This window comes from Hyla sarda, unplaced genomic scaffold (genome assembly GCF_029499605.1).
Source record: "Hyla sarda isolate aHylSar1 unplaced genomic scaffold, aHylSar1.hap1 scaffold_2088, whole genome shotgun sequence".
NCBI lineage: Eukaryota > Metazoa > Chordata > Amphibia > Anura > Hylidae > Hyla > Hyla sarda.
Genome location: NW_026608753.1, coordinates 29515 through 54556, shown reverse-complemented (window position 1 = coordinate 54556; position 25042 = coordinate 29515). Strand labels below are relative to the sequence as shown.

The 25042-nt window shown below is 46.1% G+C and overlaps 8 non-coding genes across 8 annotated transcripts; all 8 read right to left on the bottom strand.

Moving 5' to 3' along the window:
• Nucleotides 1–930: 930 nt before the first annotated feature.
• LOC130318957 (U2 spliceosomal RNA) lies at nucleotides 931–1121 on the bottom strand. The gene has a single exon (XR_008865378.1). It is a non-coding gene; the product is annotated as a U2 spliceosomal RNA (small nuclear RNA).
• A 2075-nt stretch (nucleotides 1122–3196) lies between these two features.
• Nucleotides 3197–3387, bottom strand: LOC130318954 (U2 spliceosomal RNA). Its single transcript, XR_008865376.1, has one exon. It is a non-coding gene; the product is annotated as a U2 spliceosomal RNA (small nuclear RNA).
• A 2082-nt stretch (nucleotides 3388–5469) lies between these two features.
• Nucleotides 5470–5660, bottom strand: LOC130318953 (U2 spliceosomal RNA). The gene has a single exon (XR_008865375.1). It is a non-coding gene; the product is annotated as a U2 spliceosomal RNA (small nuclear RNA).
• A 2084-nt stretch (nucleotides 5661–7744) lies between these two features.
• On the bottom strand, nucleotides 7745–7935 carry LOC130318952 (U2 spliceosomal RNA). The gene has a single exon (XR_008865374.1). It is a non-coding gene; the product is annotated as a U2 spliceosomal RNA (small nuclear RNA).
• Nucleotides 7936–10010: 2075 nt separating this feature from the next.
• Nucleotides 10011–10201, bottom strand: LOC130318951 (U2 spliceosomal RNA). The gene has a single exon (XR_008865373.1). It is a non-coding gene; the product is annotated as a U2 spliceosomal RNA (small nuclear RNA).
• A 5325-nt stretch (nucleotides 10202–15526) lies between these two features.
• On the bottom strand, nucleotides 15527–15717 carry LOC130318950 (U2 spliceosomal RNA). The gene has a single exon (XR_008865372.1). It is a non-coding gene; the product is annotated as a U2 spliceosomal RNA (small nuclear RNA).
• Nucleotides 15718–17807: 2090 nt separating this feature from the next.
• Nucleotides 17808–17998, bottom strand: LOC130318949 (U2 spliceosomal RNA). Its single transcript, XR_008865371.1, has one exon. It is a non-coding gene; the product is annotated as a U2 spliceosomal RNA (small nuclear RNA).
• Nucleotides 17999–20077: 2079 nt separating this feature from the next.
• On the bottom strand, nucleotides 20078–20268 carry LOC130318948 (U2 spliceosomal RNA). The gene has a single exon (XR_008865370.1). It is a non-coding gene; the product is annotated as a U2 spliceosomal RNA (small nuclear RNA).
• Between the last annotated feature and the right edge of the window lie 4774 nt (nucleotides 20269–25042).

Here is a 25042-nt window from a genome sequence, read left to right as displayed (position 1 = left end):
ACTGATTTTTCCTGTCTGAATTTGTCGCACAGAAAGTTGCAGGCCAAATATGTGTGACATTTCTGCGACTTTAGCTTCTAGAGCATTTTTACAACATTATACATAGGTGCTGAATACATAAAAAGCGACTGTTCAGCGACAGACAAGTCGCATCGGCTGAAAGTAGGCCAGAATGTCAGTCCATGTTGGAGCAGGTTTAGATACAGTCTAAAGTATAGATCTCAAAGTCTGTGCACAGAATTTAGCAAGGGCCTCGCACCTTCTGATGCATCAGGTAGGTGCACAATAGCATAGCCTAACCCTCTGTACTTTGGTCTATATTGATGCGGGACATAGACAGCCAGCTGATGACCAATCCATTAGTGCAATGGATGGCTGGAAGCATTTGTCTTTGCCTTTGCAATACCACAGAAGCAATGCATGGTCAATGTACAGCAATGACACACCTGTGTGAACAGCCAGGAGACCCCCCCCCCCCCCCCATGTTATGTTACATAGTTACATAGTTAGTACGGTCGAAAAAAGACATATGTCCATCAAGTTCAACCAGGGAATTAAGGGGTAGGGGTGTGGCGCGATATTGGGGAAGGGATGAGATTTTATATTTCTTCATAAGCATTAATCTTATTTTGTCAATTAGGAACATTCAGCACCCACCCGCTATCAAGGCAGCTGCCTATCATGTCATGCCCTACCTGCACAGGTGTGCTGGCTACTCAAATGATCCAATTAAGGAGGCCATTTAGTCAGCAGCAGCAGAAGTCCTGTGCCTGGACGCTCCAACAGCGGCCAGACACAAGCAGAAGCAGCAGCAGCAGCACCACCTTTTGTTTTTTGGCTGCAGCAGCAAGGCCCACAGGGCTGGCTAGCTGGCTAGCCAGCAAGCAGGTAGCAATGAAAGTAGGAATCTTTCTTTTTAACCCTGTAAGGGGGTGGTGCACTGTACCCGAAGATACTGCCATATCGGGTCAATGCATAGGGCGACGGAAGCAAGCTTCGAAATCGGCCCCCGTTCTCAAAAATCCATTTAATATATGGTCCCCAGATAGGGGACGTATCAGATATTAAACTGATAAGAACAGATACTACACTTGATCTTAGCCAAAAGGCCGAGAAGCGATAACCGTGAAAGGGGCGGGCCCAACAAGGTCCCCTTCATGGGCACTATCACTGCTTGCTGTCAGGGAGGCTGCCAGACAATTTTCCATGCACACTCTGGGCTGGGGGGCAGTCAACCACCAGTACACACAGCAGAACCTAAACCCATACCATTATTGCTAAGCAGCAAGACAGGGGCCCATTGCACTCCCACGGGGCCTTTTTAAATGCAATCCATAACCCGGATTTGCCAGGAACCCTTCTTACTCCTCCTACTTGCATGTGACACTGGGCTTAGGATCTGCATAGGAAACACACACACAAGCACACACCTACCTTTGTTGCCTGCAGATGCCTCCTTGGCTGTCCCCAAACGGTATCAAACCAACACCCACGGGAAGCTGTAAGCATAGAGGACATGCCTGCACCCCATTGGACTTACCTGTGTGGGTTAAATCCGGGTTATTTGACAACCTATGGCGGTGATGGTTCTGCTCAGGCAGAGCAGTGCTGATGCTCCTCATAAAGCTGTCGCTGCTGTGAAGGTTCTAGGTGACATCACAAATCCCTATGGTTACATACACAACAAAGCTGGGTTGTTGTTGTTTACACTCTGCAAGGCCTGTGGAAGTGAGTGACATCATAGCACTGTAGTTCTGAGGGTTCTAGATGGATGCAACAATCTCCTGTTGCTTCTATGAAGGCCATAATAGACGACATCACCAAACAGCTCCATAGTCACATACACAGCAAAGGAGAGATGTTGTTTACACCTAGTGATGTCAGTGGTATTGAGTGACATCACAGCACAGTGCTAAGGCTCCTGGGCCTGGACACAGCAGCGGCTGCAATATCTCAACGGAGAATACGTTTATATATATGTGTGTGTGTGCGCGTATATATATATATATATATATATATATATATATATATATTTCTCCGCCGAAATCACTTTTAAACCCATTTCCACCTTTTTTTCCCTTCTCTTCCTCTTACTTTTTTTTCACGTTTTTTTACGTTTTTCTCCTTTTCGCCTCTTTTCTGGGCGTATTATTCTTCTTTTTCTTCTTTTTTTTCGTCTAATGCATACCCCATCAGTGCAGCAATGCTTATTCAATACCGCCAGCAGATGGAGACACTGGGGGATAATTTTCTAAGGATTTATACTGATTTTTCCTGTCTGAATTTGTCGCACAGAAAGTTGCAGGCCAAATATGTGTGACATTTCTGCGACTTTAGCTTCTAGAGCATTTTTACAACATTATACATAGGTGCTGAATACATAAAAAGCGACTGTTCAGCGACAGACCAAGTCGCATCGGCTGAAAGTAGGCCAGAATGTCAGTCCATGTTGGAGCAGGTTTAGATACAGTCTAAAGTATAGATCTCAAAGTCTGTGCACAGAATTTAGCAAGGGCCTCGCACCTTCTGATGCATCAGGTAGGTGCACAATAGCATAGCCTAACCCTCTGTACTTTGGTCTATATTGATGCGGGACATAGACAGCCAGCTGATGACCAATCCATTAGTGCAATGGATGGCTGGAAGCATTTGTCTTTGCCTTTGCAATACCACAGAAGCAATGCATGGTCAATGTACAGCAATGACACACCTGTGTGAACAGCCAGGAGACCCCCCCCCCCCCCCCCCATGTTATGTTACATAGTTACATAGTTAGTACGGTCGAAAAAAGACATATGTCCATCAAGTTCAACCAGGGAATTAAGGGGTAGGGGTGTGGCGCGATATTGGGGAAGGGATGAGATTTTATATTTCTTCATAAGCATTAATCTTATTTTGTCAATTAGGAACATTCAGCACCCACCCGCTATCAAGGCAGCTGCCTATCATGTCATGCCCTACCTGCACAGGTGTGCTGGCTACTCAAATGATCCAATTAAGGAGGCCATTTAGTCAGCAGCAGCAGAAGTCCTGTGCCTGGACGCTCCAACAGCGGCCAGACACAAGCAGAAGCAGCAGCAGCAGCACCACCTTTTGTTTTTTGGCTGCAGCAGCAAGGCCCACAGGGCTGGCTAGCTGGCTAGCCAGCAAGCAGGTAGCAATGAAAGTAGGAATCTTTCTTTTTAACCCTGTAAGGGGGTGGTGCACTGTACCCGAAGATACTGCCATATCGGGTCAATGCATAGGGCGACGGAAGCAAGCTTCGAAATCGGCCCCCGTTCTCAAAAATCCATTTAATATATGGTCCCCAGATAGGGGACGTATCAGATATTAAACTGATAAGAACAGATACTACACTTGATCTTAGCCAAAAGGCCGAGAAGCGATAACCGTGAAAGGGGCGGGCCCAACAAGGTCCCCTTCATGGGCACTATCACTGCTTGCTGTCAGGGAGGCTGCCAGACAATTTTCCATGCACACTCTGGGCTGGGGGGCAGTCAACCACCAGTACACACAGCAGAACCTAAACCCATACCATTATTGCTAAGCAGCAAGACAGGGGCCCATTGCACTCCCACGGGGCCTTTTTAAATGCAATCCATAACCCGGATTTGCCAGGAACCCTTCTTACTCCTCCTACTTGCATGTGACACTGGGCTTAGGATCTGCATAGGAAACACACACACAAGCACACACCTACCTTTGTTGCCTGCAGATGCCTCCTTGGCTGTCCCCAAACGGTATCAAACCAACACCCACGGGAAGCTGTAAGCATAGAGGACATGCCTGCACCCCATTGGACTTACCTGTGTGGGTTAAATCCGGGTTATTTGACAACCTATGGCGGTGATGGTTCTGCTCAGGCAGAGCAGTGCTGATGCTCCTCATAAAGCTGTCGCTGCTGTGAAGGTTCTAGGTGACATCACAAATCCCTATGGTTACATACACAACAAAGCTGGGTTGTTGTTGTTTACACTCTGCAAGGCCTGTGGAAGTGAGTGACATCATAGCACTGTAGTTCTGAGGGTTCTAGATGGATGCAACAATCTCCTGTTGCTTCTATGAAGGCCATAATAGACGACATCACCAAACAGCTCCATAGTCACATACACAGCAAAGGAGAGATGTTGTTTACACCTAGTGATGTCAGTGGTATTGAGTGACATCACAGCACAGTGCTAAGGCTCCTGGGCCTGGACACAGCAGCGGCTGCAATATCTCAACGGAGAATACGTTTATATATATGTGTGTGTGTGCGCGTATATATATATATATATATATATATATATATATATATATATATTTCTCCGCCGAAATCACTTTTAAACCCATTTCCACCTTTTTTTCCCTTCTCTTCCTCTTACTTTTTTTTCACGTTTTTTTACGTTTTTCTCCTTTTCGCCTCTTTTCTGGGCGTATTATTCTTCTTTTTCTTCTTTTTTTTCGTCTAATGCATACCCCATCAGTGCAGCAATGCTTATTCAATACCGCCAGCAGATGGAGACACTGGGGGATAATTTTCTAAGGATTTATACTGATTTTTCCTGTCTGAATTTGTCGCACAGAAAGTTGCAGGCCAAATATGTGTGACATTTCTGCGACTTTAGCTTCTAGAGCATTTTTACAACATTATACATAGGTGCTGAATACATAAAAAGCGACTGTTCAGCGACAGACAAGTCGCATCGGCTGAAAGTAGGCCAGAATGTCAGTCCATGTTGGAGCAGGTTTAGATACAGTCTAAAGTATAGATCTCAAAGTCTGTGCACAGAATTTAGCAAGGGCCTCGCACCTTCTGATGCATCAGGTAGGTGCACAATAGCATAGCCTAACCCTCTGTACTTTGGTCTATATTGATGCGGGACATAGACAGCCAGCTGATGACCAATCCATTAGTGCAATGGATGGCTGGAAGCATTTGTCTTTGCCTTTGCAATACCACAGAAGCAATGCATGGTCAATGTACAGCAATGACACACCTGTGTGAACAGCCAGGAGACCCCCCCCCCCCCCCCCCCCCCATGTTATGTTACATAGTTACATAGTTAGTACGGTCGAAAAAAGACATATGTCCATCAAGTTCAACCAGGGAATTAAGGGGTAGGGGTGTGGCGCGATATTGGGGAAGGGATGAGATTTTATATTTCTTCATAAGCATTAATCTTATTTTGTCAATTAGGAACATTCAGCACCCACCCGCTATCAAGGCAGCTGCCTATCATGTCATGCCCTACCTGCACAGGTGTGCTGGCTACTCAAATGATCCAATTAAGGAGGCCATTTAGTCAGCAGCAGCAGAAGTCCTGTGCCTGGACGCTCCAACAGCGGCCAGACACAAGCAGAAGCAGCAGCAGCAGCACCACCTTTTGTTTTTTGGCTGCAGCAGCAAGGCCCACAGGGCTGGCTAGCTGGCTAGCCAGCAAGCAGGTAGCAATGAAAGTAGGAATCTTTCTTTTTAACCCTGTAAGGGGGTGGTGCACTGTACCCGAAGATACTGCCATATCGGGTCAATGCATAGGGCGACGGAAGCAAGCTTCGAAATCGGCCCCCGTTCTCAAAAATCCATTTAATATATGGTCCCCAGATAGGGGACGTATCAGATATTAAACTGATAAGAACAGATACTACACTTGATCTTAGCCAAAAGGCCGAGAAGCGATAACCGTGAAAGGGGCGGGCCCAACAAGGTCCCCTTCATGGGCACTATCACTGCTTGCTGTCAGGGAGGCTGCCAGACAATTTTCCATGCACACTCTGGGCTGGGGGGCAGTCAACCACCAGTACACACAGCAGAACCTAAACCCATACCATTATTGCTAAGCAGCAAGACAGGGGCCCATTGCACTCCCACGGGGCCTTTTTAAATGCAATCCATAACCCGGATTTGCCAGGAACCCTTCTTACTCCTCCTACTTGCATGTGACACTGGGCTTAGGATCTGCATAGGAAACACACACACAAGCACACACCTACCTTTGTTGCCTGCAGATGCCTCCTTGGCTGTCCCCAAACGGTATCAAACCAACACCCACGGGAAGCTGTAAGCATAGAGGACATGCCTGCACCCCATTGGACTTACCTGTGTGGGTTAAATCCGGGTTATTTGACAACCTATGGCGGTGATGGTTCTGCTCAGGCAGAGCAGTGCTGATGCTCCTCATAAAGCTGTCGCTGCTGTGAAGGTTCTAGGTGACATCACAAATCCCTATGGTTACATACACAACAAAGCTGGGTTGTTGTTGTTTACACTCTGCAAGGCCTGTGGAAGTGAGTGACATCATAGCACTGTAGTTCTGAGGGTTCTAGATGGATGCAACAATCTCCTGTTGCTTCTATGAAGGCCATAATAGACGACATCACCAAACAGCTCCATAGTCACATACACAGCAAAGGAGAGATGTTGTTTACACCTAGTGATGTCAGTGGTATTGAGTGACATCACAGCACAGTGCTAAGGCTCCTGGGCCTGGACACAGCAGCGGCTGCAATATCTCAACGGAGAATACGTTTATATATATGTGTGTGTGCGCGTATATATATATATATATATATATATATATATATATATATATATATATATATTTCTCCGCCGAAATCACTTTTAAACCCATTTCCACCTTTTTTTCCCTTCTCTTCCTCTTACTTTTTTTTCACGTTTTTTTACGTTTTTCTCCTTTTCGCCTCTTTTCTGGGCGTATTATTCTTCTTTTTCTTCTTTTTTTTCGTCTAATGCATACCCCATCAGTGCAGCAATGCTTATTCAATACCGCCAGCAGATGGAGACACTGGGGGATAATTTTCTAAGGATTTATACTGATTTTTCCTGTCTGAATTTGTCGCACAGAAAGTTGCAGGCCAAATATGTGTGACATTTCTGCGACTTTAGCTTCTAGAGCATTTTTACAACATTATACATAGGTGCTGAATACATAAAAAGCGACTGTTCAGCGACAGACAAGTCGCATCGGCTGAAAGTAGGCCAGAATGTCAGTCCATGTTGGAGCAGGTTTAGATACAGTCTAAAGTATAGATCTCAAAGTCTGTGCACAGAATTTAGCAAGGGCCTCGCACCTTCTGATGCATCAGGTAGGTGCACAATAGCATAGCCTAACCCTCTGTACTTTGGTCTATATTGATGCGGGACATAGACAGCCAGCTGATGACCAATCCATTAGTGCAATGGATGGCTGGAAGCATTTGTCTTTGCCTTTGCAATACCACAGAAGCAATGCATGGTCAATGTACAGCAATGACACACCTGTGTGAACAGCCAGGAGACCCCCCCCCCCCCCCCCCATGTTATGTTACATAGTTACATAGTTAGTACGGTCGAAAAAAGACATATGTCCATCAAGTTCAACCAGGGAATTAAGGGGTAGGGGTGTGGCGCGATATTGGGGAAGGGATGAGATTTTATATTTCTTCATAAGCATTAATCTTATTTTGTCAATTAGGAACATTCAGCACCCACCCGCTATCAAGGCAGCTGCCTATCATGTCATGCCCTACCTGCACAGGTGTGCTGGCTACTCAAATGATCCAATTAAGGAGGCCATTTAGTCAGCAGCAGCAGAAGTCCTGTGCCTGGACGCTCCAACAGCGGCCAGACACAAGCAGAAGCAGCAGCAGCAGCACCACCTTTTGTTTTTTGGCTGCAGCAGCAAGGCCCACAGGGCTGGCTAGCTGGCTAGCCAGCAAGCAGGTAGCAATGAAAGTAGGAATCTTTCTTTTTAACCCTGTAAGGGGGTGGTGCACTGTACCCGAAGATACTGCCATATCGGGTCAATGCATAGGGCGACGGAAGCAAGCTTCGAAATCGGCCCCCGTTCTCAAAAATCCATTTAATATATGGTCCCCAGATAGGGGACGTATCAGATATTAAACTGATAAGAACAGATACTACACTTGATCTTAGCCAAAAGGCCGAGAAGCGATAACCGTGAAAGGGGCGGGCCCAACAAGGTCCCCTTCATGGGCACTATCACTGCTTGCTGTCAGGGAGGCTGCCAGACAATTTTCCATGCACACTCTGGGCTGGGGGGCAGTCAACCACCAGTACACACAGCAGAACCTAAACCCATACCATTATTGCTAAGCAGCAAGACAGGGGCCCATTGCACTCCCACGGGGCCTTTTTAAATGCAATCCATAACCCGGATTTGCCAGGAACCCTTCTTACTCCTCCTACTTGCATGTGACACTGGGCTTAGGATCTGCATAGGAAACACACACACAAGCACACACCTACCTTTGTTGCCTGCAGATGCCTCCTTGGCTGTCCCCAAACGGTATCAAACCAACACCCACGGGAAGCTGTAAGCATAGAGGACATGCCTGCACCCCATTGGACTTACCTGTGTGGGTTAAATCCGGGTTATTTGACAACCTATGGCGGTGATGGTTCTGCTCAGGCAGAGCAGTGCTGATGCTCCTCATAAAGCTGTCGCTGCTGTGAAGGTTCTAGGTGACATCACAAATCCCTATGGTTACATACACAACAAAGCTGGGTTGTTGTTGTTTACACTCTGCAAGGCCTGTGGAAGTGAGTGACATCATAGCACTGTAGTTCTGAGGGTTCTAGATGGATGCAACAATCTCCTGTTGCTTCTATGAAGGCCGTAATAGACGACATCACCAAACAGCTCCATAGTCACATACACAGCAAAGGAGAGATGTTGTTTACACCTAGTGATGTCAGTGGTATTGAGTGACATCACAGCACAGTGCTAAGGCTCCTGGGCCTGGACACAGCAGCGGCTGCAATATCTCAACGGAGAATACGTTTATATATATGTGTGTGTGTGCGCGTATATATATATATATATATATATATATATATATATATATATATATTTCTCCGCCGAAATCACTTTTAAACCCATTTCCACCTTTTTTTCCCTTCTCTTCCTCTTACTTTTTTTTCACGTTTTTTTACGTTTTTCTCCTTTTCGCCTCTTTTCTGGGCGTATTATTCTTCTTTTTCTTCTTTTTTTTCGTCTAATGCATACCCCATCAGTGCAGCAATGCTTATTCAATACCGCCAGCAGATGGAGACACTGGGGGATAATTTTCTAAGGATTTATACTGATTTTTCCTGTCTGAATTTGTCGCACAGAAAGTTGCAGGCCAAATATGTGTGACATTTCTGCGACTTTAGCTTCTAGAGCATTTTTACAACATTATACATAGGTGCTGAATACATAAAAAGCGACTGTTCAGCGACAGACAAGTCGCATCGGCTGAAAGTAGGCCAGAATGTCAGTCCATGTTGGAGCAGGTTTAGATACAGTCTAAAGTATAGATCTCAAAGTCTGTGCACAGAATTTAGCAAGGGCCTCGCACCTTCTGATGCATCAGGTAGGTGCACAATAGCATAGCCTAACCCTCTGTACTTTGGTCTATATTGATGCGGGACATAGACAGCCAGCTGATGACCAATCCATTAGTGCAATGGATGGCTGGAAGCATTTGTCTTTGCCTTTGCAATACCACAGAAGCAATGCATGGTCAATGTACAGCAATGACACACCTGTGTGAACAGCCAGGAGACCCCCCCCCCCCCATGTTATGTTACATAGTTACATAGTTAGTACGGTCGAAAAAAGACATATGTCCATCAAGTTCAACCAGGGAATTAAGGGGTAGGGGTGTGGCGCGATATTGGGGAAGGGATGAGATTTTATATTTCTTCATAAGCATTAATCTTATTTTGTCAATTAGGAACATTCAGCACCCACCCGCTATCAAGGCAGCTGCCTATCATGTCATGCCCTACCTGCACAGGTGTGCTGGCTACTCAAATGATCCAATTAAGGAGGCCATTTAGTCAGCAGCAGCAGAAGTCCTGTGCCTGGACGCTCCAACAGGGGCCAGACACAAGCAGAAGCAGCAGCAGCAGCACCACCTTTTGTTTTTTGGCTGCAGCAGCAAGGCCCACAGGGCTGGCTAGCTGGCTAGCCAGCAAGCAGGTAGCAATGAAAGTAGGAATCTTTCTTTTTAACCCTGTAAGGGGGTGGTGCACTGTACCCGAAGATACTGCCATATCGGGTCAATGCATAGGGCGACGGAAGCAAGCTTCGAAATCGGCCCCCGTTCTCAAAAATCCATTTAATATATGGTCCCCAGATAGGGGACGTATCAGATATTAAACTGATAAGAACAGATACTACACTTGATCTTAGCCAAAAGGCCGAGAAGCGATAACCGTGAAAGGGGCGGGCCCAACAAGGTCCCCTTCATGGGCACTATCACTGCTTGCTGTCAGGGAGGCTGCCAGACAATTTTCCATGCACACTCTGGGCTGGGGGGCAGTCAACCACCAGTACACACAGCAGAACCTAAACCCATACCATTATTGCTAAGCAGCAAGACAGGGGCCCATTGCACTCCCACGGGGCCTTTTTAACCCCTTCAGGACGGAGCCCATTTTGGCCTTAAGGACCGGAGCGTTTTTTGCACATCTGACCACTGTCACTTTAATCATTAATAACTCTGGAATGCTTTTAGTTATCATTCTGATTCCGAGATTGTTTTTTCGTGACATATTCTACTTTAACATAGTGGTAAATTTTTGTCGATACTTGCATCCTTTCTTGGTGAAAAATCCGTAAATTTGATGAAAAATTTGAAAATTTAGCATTTTTCTAACTTTGAAGCTTTCTGCTTGTAAGGAAAATGGATATTACGAATACATTTTTTTTTGGTTCACATATACAATATGTCTACTTTATGTTTGCATCATAAAATTGACGTGTTTTTACTTTTGGAAGACACCAGAGGGCTTCAACGGTCAGCAGCAATTTTCCGATTTTTCACAAAATTTTCAAACTCAGTATTTTTCAGGGACCAGTTCAGGTTTGAAGTGGATTTGAAGGGTCTTCATATTAGAAATACCCCATAAATGACCCCATTATAAAAACTACACCCCCCAAAGTATTCAAAATGACATTCAGTAAGTGTTTTAACCCTTTAGGTGTTTCACACGAATAGCAGCAAAGTGAAGGAGAAAATTCACAATCTTCATTTTTTACACTCACATGTTCTTGTAGACCCAATTTTAGAATTTTTACAAGGGGTAAAAGGACAAAATTTTTACTTGTATTTGTAGCCCAATTTCTCTCGAGTAAGCACATACCTCATATGTCTATGTAAAATGTTCGGCGGGCGCAGTAGAGGGCTCAGAAGGGAAGGAGCGACAAGGGGATTTTGGAGAGTACGTTTTTCTGAAATGGTTTTTGGGGGGCATGTTACCTTTAGGAAGCCCTTATGGTGCCAGAACAGCAAAAAAACCCCACATGGCATACCATTTTGGAAACTAGACCCCTCGGGGAATGTAACATGGGATAAAGTGAACCTTAATACCCCACAGGTGTTTCACGACTTTTGCAAATGTAAAAAAAAAAAAAAAATTTTACCTAAAATGCTTGTTTTCCCAAAAAATTTTTATTTTTAAAAAGGGTAATAGCAGAAAATACCCCTAAAAATTTGAAGCCCAATTTCTCCCGATTCAGAAAACACCCCATATGGGGGTGAAAAGTGCTCTGCTGGCGCACTACAGGTCTCAGAAGAGAAGGAGTCACATTTGGCTTTTTGAAAGCGAATTTTGCTCTGGGGGCATGCCGCATTTAGGAAGCCCCTATGGTGCCAGGATAGCAAAAAAACCCCCACATGGCATACCATTTTGGAAACTAGACCCCTCGGGGAACGTAACAAGGGGTTAAGTGAACCTTTATACCCCACAGGTGTTTCACGACTTTTGCATATGTAAAAATTTTTTTTTTTTTTTTACCTAAAATGCTTGTTTTCCCCAAAATTTTACATTTTTAAAAAGGGTAAAAGCAGAAAATACCCCCCAAAATTTGTAACACAATTTCTCCCGAGTACGGCGATACCCCATATGTGACCCTAAACTGTTGCCTTGAAATACGACAGGGCTCCAAAGTGAGAGCGCCATGCGCATTTGAGGCCTAAATTAGGGATTGCATAGGGGTGGACATAGGGGTATTCTACGCCAGTGATTCCCAAACAGGGTGCCTCCAGCTGTTGCAAAACTCCCAGCATGCCTGGACAGTCAACGGCTGTCCGACAATACTGGGAGTTGTTTTGCAACAGCTGGAGGCTCCGTTCTGGAAACAGTGGCGTACCAGACGTTTTTCATTTTTATTGGGGAGGGGAGGGGGGCTGTGTAGGGGTATGTGTATATGTAGTGTTTTTTACTTTTTATTTTATTTTTTGTGGTAGTGTAGTGTAGTGTTTTTAGGGTACAGTCGCACGGGCGGGGGGTTCACAGTAGTTTCTCGCTGGCAATTTGAGCTGCAGCAGAAAGTTTGCGGCAGCTCAAATTTGCAGCCAGATACTTACTGTAATCCTCCGCCCATGTGAGTGTACCCTGTACGTTCACATTGGGGGGGGGGCATCCAGCTGTTGCATAACTACAACTCCCAGCATGCCCGTTGGCTGTCGGTGACTGCTGAGAGTTGTAGTTTTGCAACAACTGTAGGTACACTGGTTATGTATCACTGAGTTTGTGACCTAACTCAGTGTTTCACAACCAGTGTGCCTCCAGCTGTTGCAAAACTACAACTCCCAGCATGTACGGTGCATGGTGTAAGGTGACTGCTGAGAGTTGTAGTTTGCAACAGCTGGAGGCACACCGGTCGTGAAACACTGAGTTAGGTAAAAAAAAAACTCTTGAGTTTCACAACCAGTGTGCCTTCAGCTGTTGCAAAACTACAACTCTCAGCAGTCACCGACAGCCAACGGGCATGCTGGGAGTTGTAGTTATGCAACCAGCAGATGCACCACTACAACTCCCAGCATGCACTTTAGCTGTTTGTGCAAGCTGGGAGTTGTAGTTAGACAACAGCTGAAGGTACACTTTTCCATAGAAATAATGTGCCTCCAGCTGTTGCAAAACCATAAGTCCCAGCATGCCCATAAGGGAATGCTGGGAGTTGTGGTGGTCTGCCTCCTGCTGTTGCATAACTACAGCTCCCAGCATGCCCTTTTTGCATGCTGGGAGCTGTTGCTAAGCAACAGCAGGAGGCTGTAACTCACCTCCTGCTGTTGCTTCATCGCTGGACTGTCCCTCGCCGCCGCAGCTGCTCCTGGGGCCCCGATCCCAACAGGGGCGCCGGGGATCGGGGTCCCCAGCACCGGGGGTCGTCTTCCCGCACCCGCTCACGCCCTCCGGAAGAGGGGCGGAGCGGGTGCGGGAGTGACACCCGCAGCAGGCGCCCTGATTGGTCGGCCGGTAATCCGGCCGACGAATCAGGGCGATCGTGAGGTGGCACCAGTGCCACCTCACCCCTGCAGGCTCTGGCTGTTCGGGGCCGTCAGAGACGGCCCCGAACAGCCAGTAATTCCGGGTCACCGGGTCACCGGAGACCCGATTGACCCGGAATCGCCGCAGATCGCTGGACTGAATTGTCCAGCGATCTGCGGCGATCGCCGACATGGGGGGGCATAATGACCCCCCTGGGCGATATGCCGGGATGCCTGCTGAACGATTTCAGCAGGCATCCGGCTCCGGTCCCCAACCGGCTAGCGGTGGGGGCCGGAATTCCCACGGGCGTATGGATACGCCCTCGGTCCTTAAGGACTCGGGATGCAGGGCGTATCCATACGCCCTATGTCCTGAAGAGGTTAAATGCAATCCATAACCCGGATTTGCCAGGAACCCTTCTTACTCCTCCTACTTGCATGTGACACTGGGCTTAGGATCTGCATAGGAAACACACACACAAGCACACACCTACCTTTGTTGCCTGCAGATGCCTCCTTGGCTGTCCCCAAACGGTATCAAACCAACACCCACGGGAAGCTGTAAGCATAGAGGACATGCCTGCACCCCATTGGACTTACCTGTGTGGGTTAAATCCGGGTTATTTGACAACCTATGGCGGTGATGGTTCTGCTCAGGCAGAGCAGTGCTGATGCTCCTCATAAAGCTGTCGCTGCTGTGAAGGTTCTAGGTGACATCACAAATCCCTATGGTTACATACACAACAAAGCTGGGTTGTTGTTGTTTACACTCTGCAAGGCCTGTGGAAGTGAGTGACATCATAGCACTGTAGTTCTGAGGGTTCTAGATGGATGCAACAATCTCCTGTTGCTTCTATGAAGGCCATAATAGACGACATCACCAAACAGCTCCATAGTCACATACACAGCAAAGGAGAGATGTTGTTTACACCTAGTGATGTCAGTGGTATTGAGTGACATCACAGCACAGTGCTAAGGCTCCTGGGCCTGGACACAGCAGCGGCTGCAATATCTCAACGGAGAATACGTTTATATATATGTGTGTGTGTGCGCGTATATATATATATATATATATATATATATATATATATATATATATTTCTCCGCCGAAATCACTTTTAAACCCATTTCCACCTTTTTTTCCCTTCTCTTCCTCTTACTTTTTTTTCACGTTTTTTTACGTTTTTCTCCTTTTCGCCTCTTTTCTGGGCGTATTATTCTTCTTTTTCTTCTTTTTTTTCGTCTAATGCATACCCCATCAGTGCAGCAATGCTTATTCAATACCGCCAGCAGATGGAGACACTGGGGGATAATTTTCTAAGGATTTATACTGATTTTTCCTGTCTGAATTTGTCGCACAGAAAGTTGCAGGCCAAATATGTGTGACATTTCTGCGACTTTAGCTTCTAGAGCATTTTTACAACATTATACATAGGTGCTGAATACATAAAAAGCGACTGTTCAGCGACAGACAAGTCGCATCGGCTGAAAGTAGGCCAGAATGTCAGTCCATGTTGGAGCAGGTTTAGATACAGTCTAAAGTATAGATCTCAAAGTCTGTGCACAGAATTTAGCAAGGGCCTCGCACCTTCTGATGCATCAGGTAGGTGCACAATAGCATAGCCTAACCCTCTGTACTTTGGTCTATATTGATGCGGGACATAGACAGCCAGCTGATGACCAATCCATTAGTGCAATGGATGGCTGGAAGCATTTGTCTTTGCCTTTGCAATACCACAGAAGCAATGCATGGTCAATGTACAGCAATGACACACCTGTGTGAACAGCCAGGAGACCCCCCCCCCCCCCCCCCCCATGTTATGTTACATAGTTACATAGTTAGTACGGTCGAAAAAAGACATATGTCCATCAAGTTCAACCAGGGAATTAAGGGGTAGGGGTGTGGCGCGATATTGGGGAAGGGATGAGATTTTATATTTCTTCATAAGCATTAATCTTATTTTGTCAATTAGGAACATTCAGCACCCACCCGCTATCAAGGCAGCTGCCTATCATGTCATGCCCTACCTGCACAGGTGTGCTGGCTACTCAAATGATCCAATTAAGGAGGCCATTTAGTCAGCAGCAGCAGAAGTCCTGTGCCTGGACGCTCCAACAGCGGCCAGACACAAGCAGAAGCAGCAGCAGCAGCACCACCTTTTGTTTTTTGGCTGCAGCAGCAAGGCCCACAGGGCTGGCTAGCTGGCTAGCCAGCAAGCAGGTAGCAATGAAAGTAGGAATCTTTCTTTTTAACCCTGTAAGGGGGTGGTGCACTGTACCCGAAGATACTGCCATATCGGGTCAATGCATAGGGCGACGGAAGCAAGCTTCGAAATCGGCCCCCGTTCTCAAAAATCCATTTAATATATGGTCCCCAGATAGGGGACGTATCAGATATTAAACTGATAAGAACAGATACTACACTTGATCTTAGCCAAAAGGCCGAGAAGCGATAACCGTGAAAGGGGCGGGCCCAACAAGGTCCCCTTCATGGGCACTATCACTGCTTGCTGTCAGGGAGGCTGCCAGACAATTTTCCATGCACACTCTGGGCTGGGGGGCAGTCAACCACCAGTACACACAGCAGAACCTAAACCCATACCATTATTGCTAAGCAGCAAGACAGGGGCCCATTGCACTCCCACGGGGCCTTTTTAAATGCAATCCATAACCCGGATTTGCCAGGAACCCTTCTTACTCCTCCTACTTGCATGTGACACTGGGCTTAGGATCTGCATAGGAAACACACACACAAGCACACACCTACCTTTGTTGCCTGCAGATGCCTCCTTGGCTGTCCCCAAACGGTATCAAACCAACACCCACGGGAAGCTGTAAGCATAGAGGACATGCCTGCACCCCATTGGACTTACCTGTGTGGGTTAAATCCGGGTTATTTGACAACCTATGGCGGTGATGGTTCTGCTCAGGCAGAGCAGTGCTGATGCTCCTCATAAAGCTGTCGCTGCTGTGAAGGTTCTAGGTGACATCACAAATCCCTATGGTTACATACACAACAAAGCTGGGTTGTTGTTGTTTACACTCTGCAAGGCCTGTGGAAGTGAGTGACATCATAGCACTGTAGTTCTGAGGGTTCTAGATGGATGCAACAATCTCCTGTTGCTTCTATGAAGGCCATAATAGACGACATCACCAAACAGCTCCATAGTCACATACACAGCAAAGGAGAGATGTTGTTTACACCTAGTGATGTCAGTGGTATTGAGTGACATCACAGCACAGTGCTAAGGCTCCTGGGCCTGGACACAGCAGCGGCTGCAATATCTCAACGGAGAATACGTTTATATATATGTGTGTGTGTGCGCGTATATATATATATATATATATATATATATATATATATATATATATATATATATTTCTCCGCCGAAATCACTTTTAAACCCATTTCCACCTTTTTTTCCCTTCTCTTCCTCTTACTTTTTTTTCACGTTTTTTTACGTTTTTCTCCTTTTCGCCTCTTTTCTGGGCGTATTATTCTTCTTTTTCTTCTTTTTTTTCGTCTAATGCATACCCCATCAGTGCAGCAATGCTTATTCAATACCGCCAGCAGATGGAGACACTGGGGGATAATTTTCTAAGGATTTATACTGATTTTTCCTGTCTGAATTTGTCGCACAGAAAGTTGCAGGCCAAATATGTGTGACATTTCTGCGACTTTAGCTTCTAGAGCATTTTTACAACATTATACATAGGTGCTGAATACATAAAAAGCGACTGTTCAGCGACAGACAAGTCGCATCGGCTGAAAGTAGGCCAGAATGTCAGTCCATGTTGGAGCAGGTTTAGATACAGTCTAAAGTATAGATCTCAAAGTCTGTGCACAGAATTTAGCAAGGGCCTCGCACCTTCTGATGCATCAGGTAGGTGCACAATAGCATAGCCTAACCCTCTGTACTTTGGTCTATATTGATGCGGGACATAGACAGCCAGCTGATGACCAATCCATTAGTGCAATGGATGGCTGGAAGCATTTGTCTTTGCCTTTGCAATACCACAGAAGCAATGCATGGTCAATGTACAGCAATGACACACCTGTGTGAACAGCCAGGAGACCCCCCCCCCCCCCCCCCCCATGTTATGTTACATAGTTACATAGTTAGTACGGTCGAAAAAAGACATATGTCCATCAAGTTCAACCAGGGAATTAAGGGGTAGGGGTGTGGCGCGATATTGGGGAAGGGATGAGATTTTATATTTCTTCATAAGCATTAATCTTATTTTGTCAATTAGGAACATTCAGCACCCACCCGCTATCAAGGCAGCTGCCTATCATGTCATGCCCTACCTGCACAGGTGTGCTGGCTACTCAAATGATCCAATTAAGGAGGCCATTTAGTCAGCAGCAGCAGAAGTCCTGTGCCTGGACGCTCCAACAGCGGCCAGACACAAGCAGAAGCAGCAGCAGCAGCACCACCTTTTGTTTTTTGGCTGCAGCAGCAAGGCCCACAGGGCTGGCTAGCTGGCTAGCCAGCAAGCAGGTAGCAATGAAAGTAGGAATCTTTCTTTTTAACCCTGTAAGGGGGTGGTGCACTGTACCCGAAGATACTGCCATATCGGGTCAATGCATAGGGCGACGGAAGCAAGCTTCGAAATCGGCCCCCGTTCTCAAAAATCCATTTAATATATGGTCCCCAGATAGGGGACGTATCAGATATTAAACTGATAAGAACAGATACTACACTTGATCTTAGCCAAAAGGCCGAGAAGCGATAACCGTGAAAGGGGCGGGCCCAACAAGGTCCCCTTCATGGGCACTATCACTGCTTGCTGTCAGGGAGGCTGCCAGACAATTTTCCATGCACACTCTGGGCTGGGGGGCAGTCAACCACCAGTACACACAGCAGAACCTAAACCCATACCATTATTGCTAAGCAGCAAGACAGGGGCCCATTGCACTCCCACGGGGCCTTTTTAAATGCAATCCATAACCCGGATTTGCCAGGAACCCTTCTTACTCCTCCTACTTGCATGTGACACTGGGCTTAGGATCTGCATAGGAAACACACACACAAGCACACACCTACCTTTGTTGCCTGCAGATGCCTCCTTGGCTGTCCCCAAACGGTATCAAACCAACACCCACGGGAAGCTGTAAGCATAGAGGACATGCCTGCACCCCATTGGACTTACCTGTGTGGGTTAAATCCGGGTTATTTGACAACCTATGGCAGTGATGGTTCTGCTCAGGCAGAGCAGTGCTGATGCTCCTCATAAAGCTGTCGCTGCTGTGAAGGTTCTAGGTGACATCACAAATCCCTATGGTTACATACACAACAAAGCTGGGTTGTTGTTGTTTACACTCTGCAAGGCCTGTGGAAGTGAGTGACATCATAGCACTGTAGTTCTGAGGGTTCTAGATGGATGCAACAATCTCCTGTTGCTTCTATGAAGGCCATAATAGACGACATCACCAAACAGCTCCATAGTCACATACACAGCAAAGGAGAGATGTTGTTTACACCTAGTGATGTCAGTGGTATTGAGTGACATCACAGCACAGTGCTAAGGCTCCTGGGCCTGGACACAGCAGCGGCTGCAATATCTCAACGGAGAATACGTTTATATATATGTGTGTGTGTGCGCGTATATATATATATATATATATATATATATATATATATATATATATATTTCTCCGCCGAAATCACTTTTAAACCCATTTCCACCTTTTTTTCCCTTCTCTTCCTCTTACTTTTTTTTCACGTTTTTTTACGTTTTTCTCCTTTTCGCCTCTTTTCTGGGCGTATTATTCTTCTTTTTCTTCTTTTTTTTCGTCTAATGCATACCCCATCAGTGCAGCAATGCTTATTCAATACCGCCAGCAGATGGAGACACTGGGGGATAATTTTCTAAGGATTTATACTGATTTTTCCTGTCTGAATTTGTCGCACAGAAAGTTGCAGGCCAAATATGTGTGACATTTCTGCGACTTTAGCTTCTAGAGCATTTTTACAACATTATACATAGGTGCTGAATACATAAAAAGCGACTGTTCAGCGACAGACAAGTCGCATCGGCTGAAAGTAGGCCAGAATGTCAGTCCATGTTGGAGCAGGTTTAGATACAGTCTAAAGTATAGATCTCAAAGTCTGTGCACAGAATTTAGCAAGGGCCTCGCACCTTCTGATGCATCAGGTAGGTGCACAATAGCATAGCCTAACCCTCTGTACTTTGGTCTATATTGATGCGGGACATAGACAGCCAGCTGATGACCAATCCATTAGTGCAATGGATGGCTGGAAGCATTTGTCTTTGCCTTTGCAATACCACAGAAGCAATGCATGGTCAATGTACAGCAATGACACACCTGTGTGAACAGCCAGGAGACCCCCCCCCCCCCCCATGTTATGTTACATAGTTACATAGTTAGTACGGTCGAAAAAAGACATATGTCCATCAAGTTCAACCAGGGAATTAAGGGGTAGGGGTGTGGCGCGATATTGGGGAAGGGATGAGATTTTATATTTCTTCATAAGCATTAATCTTATTTTGTCAATTAGGAACATTCAGCACCCACCCGCTATCAAGGCAGCTGCCTATCATGTCATGCCCTACCTGCACAGGTGTGCTGGCTACTCAAATGATCCAATTAAGGAGGCCATTTAGTCAGCAGCAGCAGAAGTCCTGTGCCTGGACGCTCCAACAGCGGCCAGACACAAGCAGAAGCAGCAGCAGCAGCACCACCTTTTGTTTTTTGGCTGCAGCAGCAAGGCCCACAGGGCTGGCTAGCTGGCTAGCCAGCAAGCAGGTAGCAATGAAAGTAGGAATCTTTCTTTTTAACCCTGTAAGGGGGTGGTGCACTGTACCCGAAGATACTGCCATATCGGGTCAATGCATAGGGCGACGGAAGCAAGCTTCGAAATCGGCCCCCGTTCTCAAAAATCCATTTAATATATGGTCCCCAGATAGGGGACGTATCAGATATTAAACTGATAAGAACAGATACTACACTTGATCTTAGCCAAAAGGCCGAGAAGCGATAACCGTGAAAGGGGCGGGCCCAACAAGGTCCCCTTCATGGGCACTATCACTGCTTGCTGTCAGGGAGGCTGCCAGACAATTTTCCATGCACACTCTGGGCTGGGGGGCAGTCAACCACCAGTACACACAGCAGAACCTAAACCCATACCATTATTGCTAAGCAGCAAGACAGGGGCCCATTGCACTCCCACGGGGCCTTTTTAACCCCTTCAGGACGGAGCCCATTTTGGCCTTAAGGACCGGAGCGTTTTTTTGCACATCTGACCACTGTCACTTTAATCATTAATAACTCTGGAATGCTTTTAGTTATCATTCTGATTCCGAGATTGTTTTTTCGTGACATATTCTACTTTAACATAGTGGTAAATTTTTGTCGATACTTGCATCCTTTCTTGGTGAAAAATCCGTAAATTTGATGAAAAATTTGAAAATTTAGCATTTTTCTAACTTTGAAGCTTTCTGCTTGTAAGGAAAATGGATATTACGAATACATTTTTTTTTTGGTTCACATATACAATATGTCTACTTTATGTTTGCATCATAAAATTGACGTGTTTTTACTTTTGGAAGACACCAGAGGGCTTCAACGGTCAGCAGCAATTTTCCGATTTTTCACAAAATTTTCAAACTCAGTATTTTTCAGGGACCAGTTCAGGTTTGAAGTGGATTTGAAGGGTCTTCATATTAGAAATACCCCATAAATGACCCCATTATAAAAACTACACCCCCCAAAGTATTCAAAATGACATTCAGTAAGTGTTTTAACCCTTTAGGTGTTTCACACGAATAGCAGCAAAGTGAAGGAGAAAATTCACAATCTTCATTTTTTACACTCACATGTTCTTGTAGACCCAATTTTAGAATTTTTACAAGGGGTAAAAGGACAAAATTTTTACTTGTATTTGTAGCCCAATTTCTCTCGAGTAAGCACATACCTCATATGTCTATGTAAAATGTTCGGCGGGCGCAGTAGAGGGCTCAGAAGGGAAGGAGCGACAAGGGGATTTTGGAGAGTACGTTTTTCTGAAATGGTTTTTGGGGGGCATGTTACCTTTAGGAAGCCCTTATGGTGCCAGAACAGCAAAAAAAACCCCACATGGCATACCATTTTGGAAACTAGACCCCTCGGGGAATGTAACATGGGATAAAGTGAACCTTAATACCCCACAGGTGTTTCACGACTTTTGCAAATGTAAAAAAAAAAAAAAAAATTTTACCTAAAATGCTTGTTTTCCCAAAAAATTTTTATTTTTAAAAAGGGTAATAGCAGAAAATACCCCTAAAAATTTGAAGCCCAATTTCTCCCGATTCAGAAAACACCCCATATGGGGGTGAAAAGTGCTCTGCTGGCGCACTACAGGTCTCAGAAGAGAAGGAGTCACATTTGGCTTTTTGAAAGCGAATTTTGCTCTGGGGGCATGCCGCATTTAGGAAGCCCCTATGGTGCCAGGATAGCAAAAAAAAACCCCACATGGCATACCATTTTGGAAACTAGACCCCTCGGGGAACGTAACAAGGGGTTAAGTGAACCTTTATACCCCACAGGTGTTTCACGACTTTTGCATATGTAAAAATTTTTTTTTTTTTTTTACCTAAAATGCTTGTTTTCCCCAAAATTTTACATTTTTAAAAAGGGTAAAAGCAGAAAATACCCCCCAAAATTTGTAACACAATTTCTCCCGAGTACGGCGATACCCCATATGTGACCCTAAACTGTTGCCTTGAAATACGACAGGGCTCCAAAGTGAGAGCGCCATGCGCATTTGAGGCCTAAATTAGGGATTGCATAGGGGTGGACATAGGGGTATTCTACGCCAGTGATTCCCAAACAGGGTGCCTCCAGCTGTTGCAAAACTCCCAGCATGCCTGGACAGTCAACGGCTGTCCGACAATACTGGGAGTTGTTTTGCAACAGCTGGAGGCTCCGTTCTGGAAACAGTGGCGTACCAGACGTTTTTCATTTTTATTGGGGAGGGGAGGGGGGCTGTGTAGGGGTATGTGTATATGTAGTGTTTTTTACTTTTTATTTTATTTTTTGTGGTAGTGTAGTGTAGTGTTTTTAGGGTACAGTCGCACGGGCGGGGGGTTCACAGTAGTTTCTCGCTGGCAATTTGAGCTGCAGCAGAAAGTTTGCGGCAGCTCAAATTTGCAGCCAGATACTTACTGTAATCCTCCGCCCATGTGAGTGTACCCTGTACGTTCACATTGGGGGGGGGGACATCCAGCTGTTGCATAACTACAACTCCCAGCATGCCCGTTGGCTGTCGGTGACTGCTGAGAGTTGTAGTTTTGCAACAACTGTAGGTACACTGGTTATGTATCACTGAGTTTGTGACCTAACTCAGTGTTTCACAACCAGTGTGCCTCCAGCTGTTGCAAAACTACAACTCCCAGCATGTACGGTGCATGGTGTAAGGTGACTGCTGAGAGTTGTAGTTTGCAACAGCTGGAGGCACACCGGTCGTGAAACACTGAGTTAGGTGCCCTGATTGGTCGAGCCGGTAATCCGGCCGACGAATCAGGGCGATCGTGAGGTGGCACCAGTGCCACCTCACCCCTGCAGGCTCTGGCTGTTCGGGGCCGTCAGAGACGGCCCCGAACAGCCAGTAATTCCGGGTCACCGGGTCACCGGAGACCCGATTGACCCGGAATCGCCGCAGATCGCTGGACTGAATTGTCCAGCGATCTGCGGCGATCGCCGACATGGGGGGGCATAATGACCCCCCTGGGCGATATGCCGGGATGCCTGCTGAACGATTTCAGCAGGCATCCGGCTCCGGTCCCCAACCGGCTAGCGGTGTGGGCCGGAATTCCCACGGGCGTATGGATACGCCCTCGGTCCTTAAGGACTCGGGATGCAGGGCGTATCCATACGCCCTATGTCCTGAAGAGGTTAAATGCAATCCATAACCCGGATTTGCCAGGAACCCTTCTTACTCCTCCTACTTGCATGTGACACTGGGCTTAGGATCTGCATAGGAAACACACACACAAGCACACACCTACCTTTGTTGCCTGCAGATGCCTCCTTGGCTGTCCCCAAACGGTATCAAACCAACACCCACGGGAAGCTGTAAGCATAGAGGACATGCCTGCACCCCATTGGACTTACCTGTGTGGGTTAAATCCGGGTTATTTGACAACCTATGGCGGTGATGGTTCTGCTCAGGCAGAGCAGTGCTGATGCTCCTCATAAAGCTGTCGCTGCTGTGAAGGTTCTAGGTGACATCACAAATCCCTATGGTTACATACACAACAAAGCTGGGTTGTTGTTGTTTACACTCTGCAAGGCCTGTGGAAGTGAGTGACATCATAGCACTGTAGTTCTGAGGGTTCTAGATGGATGCAACAATCTCCTGTTGCTTCTATGAAGGCCATAATAGACGACATCACCAAACAGCTCCATAGTCACATACACAGCAAAGGAGAGATGTTGTTTACACCTAGTGATGTCAGTGGTATTGAGTGACATCACAGCACAGTGCTAAGGCTCCTGGGCCTGGACACAGCAGCGGCTGCAATATCTCAACGGAGAATACGTTTATATATATGTGTGTGTGTGCGCATATATATATATATATATATATATATATATATATATATATATATATATTTCTCCGCCGAAATCACTTTTAAACCCATTTCCACCTTTTTTTCCCTTCTCTTCCTCTTACTTTTTTTTCACGTTTTTTTACATTTTTCTCCTTTTCGCCTCTTTTCTGGGCGTATTATTCTTCTTTTTCTTCTTTTTTTTCGTCTAATGCATACCCCATCAGTGCAGCAATGCTTATTCAATACCGCCAGCAGATGGAGACACTGGGGGATAATTTTCTAAGGATTTATACTGATTTTTCCTGTCTGAATTTGTCGCACAGAAAGTTGCAGGCCAAATATGTGTGACATTTCTGCGACTTTAGCTTCTAGAGCATTTTTACAACATTATACATAGGTGCTGAATACATAAAAAGCGACTGTTCAGCGACAGACAAGTCGCATCGGCTGAAAGTAGGCCAGAATGTCAGTCCATGTTGGAGCAGGTTTAGATACAGTCTAAAGTATAGATCTCAAAGTCTGTGCACAGAATTTAGCAAGGGCCTCGCACCTTCTGATGCATCAGGTAGGTGCACAATAGCATAGCCTAACCCTCTGTACTTTGGTCTATATTGATGCGGGACATAGACAGCCAGCTGATGACCAATCCATTAGTGCAATGGATGGCTGGAAGCATTTGTCTTTGCCTTTGCAATACCACAGAAGCAATGCATGGTCAATGTACAGCAATGACACACCTGTGTGAACAGCCAGGAGACCCCCCCCCCCCCCCCCCATGTTATGTTACATAGTTACATAGTTAGTACGGTCGAAAAAGACATATGTCCATCAAGTTCAACCAGGGAATTAAGGGGTAGGGGTGTGGCGCGATATTGGGGAAGGGATGAGATTTTATATTTCTTCATAAGCATTAATCTTATTTTGTCAATTAGGAACATTCAGCACCCACCCGCTATCAAGGCAGCTGCCTATCATGTCATGCCCTACCTGCACAGGTGTGCTGGCTACTCAAATGATCCAATTAAGGAGGCCATTTAGTCAGCAGCAGCAGAAGTCCTGTGCCTGGACGCTCCAACAGCGGCCAGACACAAGCAGAAGCAGCAGCAGCAGCACCACCTTTTGTTTTTTGGCTGCAGCAGCAAGGCCCACAGGGCTGGCTAGCTGGCTAGCCAGCAAGCAGGTAGCAATGAAAGTAGGAATCTTTCTTTTTAACCCTGTAAGG